Consider the following 7,708-nt stretch of genomic DNA (forward strand, 5'->3'; position numbering starts at 1 on the left):
AATTTGAAAGCTTAAAACGGTTGGTAGGGTGATTTTAACCAATCATCAAGCTTTTACTCTCCCCAGGATGACACAGGGGTAGAAAAGTCGTTTCGGATCCATGATTTGTTCATCTTTATGAGCGTGAGTCTGTCTACATTATCAGTGGAGAGCCGCGTGCGCTTATCTGTCAGCACACCACCAGCAGCGCTGAACACACGTTCAGACAGAACGCTGGCTGCGGGGCATGACAAGATCTCCAAGGCGAAAGTGGCTAGCTCCGACCATTTATCCAGATTGGAAGCCCAAAAAGAGCAAGGGTCCAGTGACACAGTCATGGCTTCAATGTTTACTTGGAGATACTCCTGTACCATCATCTCTAGGCGTTGACTATGTGTCAGACTTCTTGTCTCCTGTGGCCTTGCAAAGGATGGGCTAAAAAAGTGGTGAAATGATTCCGCAAAATTGATGTTACCAGCAGATACTGTGGTTCTGTTACGGTTTGAGTGCTGAACACTTGACGGTCCCACGGTTGGCAAGTTGGAACTGTGAGATTCACTACATGCACCACTGGTATTTTGTGGAAAAGCACATGTAAGATTCTGCAACAGTCTCTGCTGATACTCCTGCATGCGTGCATCCCTTTCTATGGCAGGAATAATTTCTGCAAATTTACTTTTGTACCGGGGATCTAACAGTGTGGCAACCCAGTAGTCAGGATTATTTCTAATTCTCACAATTCGAGGGTCATGTTGCAGGTAATGCAGCAAGAAGGCACTCATGTGTGTTGCGCATCCAGGAGCACCAAGTCCCTGTTGTGTTGGTGGCGAGGTAACAATCATGCTTCCTTCCTCTGTCCTCTCCCCCCAACCTCGCACAACAGAAATGTGATCAAGGTCTCCCTCATCTGATGAGTCTTCCATCAGTTCCTCCTCCACTTCTTCCTGGGCTCCTGCACCTTCCTCACTAGTTTGGCTGCTACCATGCGCCCTGGTAAAACCATCTCCCCCACCCTCACATGCCTGCCGCCTTGGTGCTGCCGACCGTCTGGACCTTGCAGATGTTAGCCCTTCCGCATACAACTCCTCCTCCTCTACTTCCTCCACCTCCACTTGTGCCACCACCTGACTCCGAATTCTGTTTAACATGTGCTCCAGCATGTAAATCACCGGAATAGTCATGCTGATAATGGCATCGTCAGCACTAAACATCTTCGTCGCCATTTCAAAACTGTGCAGAAGGGTGCATAGGTCCCTGATCTGAGACCACTCCTCCAGCGTGATTTGCCCCACCTCTGGATCTCGTTGGCCCAGGCTATACGTCAGAACGTATTGAACCAGGGCTTGTCGGTGCTGCCACAGTCGCTGCAACATGTGCAGAGTTGAATTCCACCGGGTAGGCACATCGCATTTTAACCGGTGAAGTGGCAGGCCCAACGACTTCTGTAGAGATGTAAGTCGCTGAGCTGCGGGATGCGAACGGCGAAAGTGAGCACACAGCGACCGTGCCCTCTGCAGAAGGCCATCTAGTCTGGGATAGTGGGCTAAAAATTGCTGGACAACCAGGTTCAACACGTGAGCCATACAAGGCACGTGTGTGACATTGCCCCGGCGAAGGGCCGCACCCAGGTTTGCAGCATTGTCGCACACCGCCTTCCCTGGTTTCAGGTCCAGTGGAGACAACCATTCATGAAATTGGTTATCCAGAGCTGACCACAACTCCTCAGCTGTGTGACTCACATTTCCCAGACATTTCAATGTAAAAACCGCCTGATGATGTTGAGCCCTACTGCCAGCATAGTAAGGAGGTGTGCAGGATCCCTTCTGCGCAGTTAGAAAGCTTGTGGCATGACCAGACAGGCTTTGGGTGCAGGTGGAAGACCGAGAGGAGGTTGAGGAGGCAGAAGCAGTGGAGGAACTTTGACATAAAGAGGATTGACGCACAACTCGTGGGGACGGCAAGACTTGGACAGCAGCCCCTTGTCCTGCTGTCACCATAGTTACCCAGTGCCCAGTCAGCGACATGTAACGCCCCTGTCCATGCCTACTCGTCCAAGTGTCTGTGGTGAAATGCACCCTGTCACACACAGAGTTTCTCAAAGAAGCGGTGATGTTGTGTGCGACATGCTGGTGGAGCACAGGCACACCTTTCTTTGAGAAGTAGTGCCGACTGGGCATCTGGTACTGGGGCACTGCGACGGACATAAGGTCTCGAAAATCCTCTGTGTCCACCAGGCGGAAAGGCAGCATTTCTGTAGCCAAGAACTTGCAGATGGTGAAATTCAACCTTTTAGCTTTCTCATGGCTAGGAGGAAATGGTCTTTTACTTGTCCACATCTGAGGGACCGAGGGCTGGCTATTGTGCTTAGACGGGGTTGATAAGGGTGTCCCCGGCAAACTGCCGGTCTGTGAGGAAGATGCAGGCGGACATGTTAGGTTGCCTTGATCCAAAGGTGGTGCTATCGATGTCGGACAGCGCTCAACACCAGCTGGTGTTACCACCTCCAAAGAAAATGATGACCTGCCAATCACGCTGGCTGTTGCGGGTAAAGAGGTGGCAGGTCTGCGCCCCAAAACAGGTGTGACTGCTGTCCCCCCAGTCACAGAGGATGAAGAGGCCGCGGATGCACAAGATATGGCAGACGGTGGTTGGCCCGGCCGGCTAGGCCGCATTGTAGCACACAGAGCTTCCCACTGCAACTTATGCTTCATGTCCATGTGCCGGTTCATGCATGAAGAACTCAAACTATGTATTTTTTGGCCTCTACTTAGCTTTTGCTGACAAATGTTACAGATAACACGAGTTGGGTCATCTTTATTGATCTGAAATAATGCCCAGGCTATGCAAGGCTTAGCACCCATGCGACCTGAAGAGCCACCACGACTTGTGGTGAGAGGCAGAGTTGTGTTTGAGGATGCAGTTGTTGACGTGCTTCCAGTACTACGTCTCTGTCCAGGAAGGCGCAACCTGACCTCGTCGTCACTAGCATCTTCCTCCACCTCCTCTGCTGACCTCATCTCTTGGCTGACTGTGGGTTGACAGTAAGTGGGATCTCCAACCTCATCATCATCACCCTGTGCGTTATCACACCCGTCGTCCTCAGAGCCAACCTGTTCCTGCCCTGACAAAAAACTAAAGTTGTCGCTTCAATCAGGTATTTGAGTCTTATCATCGTCTTCCTCATTGTCTCCACCAACAGGAGTTACAGTTTGGGAATGAGGGTCTACATTATGGTCAGAACCTTCTGCGTCTGGTCCTGGATCCGACTCATAAAGATTCTGGGCATCAGTGCAGATCATTTCCTCGTCTGGATTCACAGAAGCGCTGGAGTCGACCTCTGATTCCCAGGCTATAGTATGAGTAAACAGCTCTGCAGACTCAACCATCTGTTCTACCTCATACTCAGACGGGCAGCTGGAGATTTGGGAGCTGTGAGGAAGCAAGTGCGATTGGGGTGACACCTTTGAGGACTGGAGTATTTGTGATGTTGAAGTTGATGTGGAGGAGAGCCCACTTAAAGGAGCACTTGATATCCGTTGAAGCACCTGCTGTTTTTGTGCCTCATCTGGAATTTGTAGCGATTGGCGTGGCCGTAAGAAAGGGATCTTATCACATTGTCGGCTAAAAGAAGTAGAAATTTTAGTTTGGCTGGAAGATGGTCTTTCTTCTGCAGATGTTACTGTTGCTTTAACACCTACCCCACGGACACAACCTTTTTTCCCCTTCCCAACACGCCTATTCCCCTTTCCACCAGCAGCAGGCCTTTTTCCACTCATTTTGGTGGTTAACTAATTCACAACTCTGGAGTTGTTTGCACAAAAAAACAATGGATGGTAACCGAGCAGAGCTGAGTGGCCAAACTGTGGTATTAGGTGAAAACTATTGGCTGGGTTAGATGCAGAAAAAAATTATATTCAATTTGCAACCTGATGGAGGTCAGTATAGATGGACTAATAGAGAAAGTCCCACACACTGCTAGAAGGCCAAATATTTTTTCAGAGCTAGATGCAGAAAAAAATATATTCAGTTTGCAACCTGATGGAGGTCTGTATAGATGGATTAATAGAACAAGTCCCACACACAGCTAGAAGCCCAATATTGTTTCAGAGGTAGGTGCAGAAAAAAATATATTCAGTTTGCAACCTGATGGAGGTCTGTATAGATGGATTAATAGAACAAGTCCCACACACAGCTAGAAGCCCAATATTTTTTCAGAGGTAGATGCAGAAAAAAATATATTCAGTTTGCAACCTGATGGAGGTCTGTATAAATGGATTAATAGAACAAGTTCCACACACAGCTAGAAGCCCAATATTTTTTCAGAGGTAGATGCAGAAATAAATATATGCAGTTTGCAACCTGATGGAGGTCAGTATAGATGGACTAATACAACAAGTCCCACACACAGCTAGAAGCTCAATATTTTTTCAGAGGTAGATGCAGAAAAAAATATATTCAGTTTGCAACCTGATGGAGGTCTGTATAGATGGATTAATAGAACAAGTCCCACACACAGCTAGAAGCCCAATATTTTTTCAAAGGTAGATGCAGAAAAAAATATATTCAGTTTGCAACCTGATGGAGGTCTGTATAGATGGATTAATAGAACAAGTCCCACACACAGCTAGAAGCCCAATATTTTTTCAGAGGTAGATGCAGAAAAAAATATATTCAGTTTGCAACCTGATGGAGGTCTGTATAGATGGATTAATAGAACAAGTCCCACACACAGCTAGAAGCCCAATATTTTTTCAGAGGTAGATGAAGAAAAAAATATATGCAGTTTGCAACCTGATGGAGGTCAGTATAGATGGACTAATACAACAAGTCCCACACACAGCTAGAAGCCCAATATTTTTTCAAAGCTAGATGCAGAAAAATTTTTTATTCAATTTGCAACCTGATGGAGGTCAGTATAGATGGACTAATAGAATGATGCTATGCCCAAAAGATTTTACTTCACTAGGTGCAGTAAAAAAATTGGTATTCTATACACAGGTGGTATATCTTGCAACACAGATAGGCTACTCCACTGACTAACACACTTTGCAATAGGCCAAAAAGTATTAGCTTTGCTAGATTCAGCCAAATGCTGTGAAAAAAACTTGCACAGCACTGTCACAGACCTGCCTGGCAAAAACTGATAGGAACTGATGTAACCTAGTCCTGAAAAGGACTCCAATTACAATTAGTCTTTACTCCCACAATCTATCTATTTAAGAGCACAGACCTGCCTGATAAAAGTCGTAGGAAATGCTGTAACCTAGTCCTTAAAAGGACTGCAATCACAACTATTCCCTACTCCCAAGCTATCTGTAGATTTGTGCAAAAATTGGCTTGAAATTAGCAAGGTATAGCGCACACAGCAACAGCGGTGCCGTCTAACACGCAGCTGCAGCAGTGAGAAAATGGTGGCGACGGGGAAAATGGCTTGGTCTTATAGGGCAAGGACATGTGACATACACTGCCAATGACACATGCCCTTGCTTGTGTGAAAAAAAGCACTTCGCTCCGTGTGTGCGCTGCTGATAGGCTGACAGATTGCACCTCCCCACTGTAAATGCGGGAAAGAGGAAAAAAAATGGAGATCTTCATTGTTCCTGCAGAGATCCATCCCCTGCCCCTCCCCCCAACCCGCTGTACACTCAAACTGCGTATTAACATTAATTTTCATCATTACTGAGAAAAAATCCAGTTATGATTTTGGTGCACGAACAGTTATCGAACATAACCTCGAACAGCCGAATTTTTCTCAAATTGTTCGTGTTCGCCGAACGGCTCGAACACCGCCCAAAACAGCTCGAATTTGAGATTGGCGAACAGTTCGAGTAGAACAACGCTCATCTCTAATAAAGAGTGAAGCGTTCATGTGACGAAGACACCCAGCACCAGAGGAAAAGACTATAAGCCAGCAAACCCCCAAAAAATGGCCGATAGTAAAACAACATAGATTCTAACAGTACCTCCCCTTTTACGAGGATCCTCCGGATCCTCTAGGCCGAGCCTTACCAGGAAATCTCCTGTGAAAAGCGTTAATTAGCCTTGAGGCCGAGACGTCCTCGGCCTTCACCCAGGAATTATCCTCGGGGCCGAAACCTCTCCAGGACACAAGATAGTGTAATCTCCCTCTATGCCACCTGGAATCCAAAATGCGAGAGATCTCAAATTCACCGTCCTCATCAACAGGAGGAACAGTAGGCTTCGCCTGCTTATCAGGCGTGACCGCCTTCTTAAGTAACGACACATGAAGCACAGAATTAATCCTCCAGGATGAGGGAATGCCCAACCTCACCGCTGCCGAGTTGACAATCTGAACCACTTTGAAAGGACCCACAAATTTAGGCCCCAGTTTTTTAGAAGGAATTTGCAAACGAAGATTCCTAGAGGACAACAAAACCATGTCCCCAACAGCAAACAAATTTTTGTCAAAATACCTTTTTGATCTCCTGTTAGCCTCTTTAAGATTCAGGCGTACACTGGTCCAAACCCTCTCCAAACCACCCGAAAAATTGTCCGCTTCCGTTACAGCAGCCCCAACTTTGGAAAATGGACCAAAAGATGGATACCTACCAGTACAACAAAAAAAGAACACCCAGCCGAGGAAGAAGTATGATTATTAAGGGCAAACTCCGCAAGTGGTAGAAATTCCGACCACATTTCTTGATTGTCTGCCACAAAACATCTCAAAAACTGCTCGACATCCTGGTTCTTCCTTTCAGTCTGTCCATTGGACTCTGGATGATACCCCGACGAGAATGACAAATGAATTTTCATTCTGTCACAAAAAGCACGCCAAAAGCGAGCCACAAACTGTCAATCTCCTTCACAAAAGCCTTAGCAAGAGTCTTGGCGCAAGGTAACTTGTTGAAAGGAACCAGATAACACATTTTACTAAACCGGTCCACCACAACCCAGATAACAGAAAAACCCTCCGATTCAGGCAGATCGGTGATAAAATCCATGGCAAGGTGTGTCCATGGTGAACTAGGAACTTCCAAGGGGCACAGCAACCCCGCAACCGGAGCGTGAGAGGCCTTCGACCTAGCGCACACATAACATTGATGCACCCACTTGATGACTTCTCTTTGCCACCCTGGCCACCAGAAACTCAGACCGATAGACTTCCTAGTTTCCGAAATCCCTGGGTGACCCGCCAACCGAGACTCATGGCATTCAACAAACAACGCTCTCCTCAAGGCTCTAGGCACAAACAATTTACTACACAGAGTGTTAGTTGATGCCGCACTCTGAGGTCCTAGGATACTATTCTCCAAATCAGAATCCAATGCGGCCACCACCACCCATCTCTGCAAAATACACTCCTCCCTCTCAGCATTCACCGCTGGAGAGAAACTACGAGACAAAGCATCAGCCTTAACATTCTTTGTCCCCGGGACAAAGGTTACGGAAAAATTGAACCGGGCAAAAAACAGTGCCCACCTAGCCTGACGGGCATTCAAACGTTTAGCTGCGTCCAGATAAATCAAATTCTTATGATCAGTGAAAACCTGTATAGGATGTCGAGCCCCCTCCAAAAAATGTCACCAATGCTTGAACGCGAGTTTAATAGCCAACAACTCGTGATTCCCAACATCATAGTTGAGCTCTGTCTCAGAAATTTTTTTGGAAAAGAGAGCACAGGGATGCACCCCATCCTCTCCCTCCTGGGACAGAACTGCACCTACGCCTATTGGTGAGGCATCCACCTCAACCAAAAATGGCTTGGTCT

The sequence above is a fragment of the Phyllobates terribilis genome, unplaced genomic scaffold (genome assembly GCF_046119375.1).
Source record: "Phyllobates terribilis strain yellow unplaced genomic scaffold, ASM4611937v1 Scaffold_1__5_contigs__length_1240528914, whole genome shotgun sequence".
NCBI classification, from domain to species: domain Eukaryota; kingdom Metazoa; phylum Chordata; class Amphibia; order Anura; family Dendrobatidae; genus Phyllobates; species Phyllobates terribilis.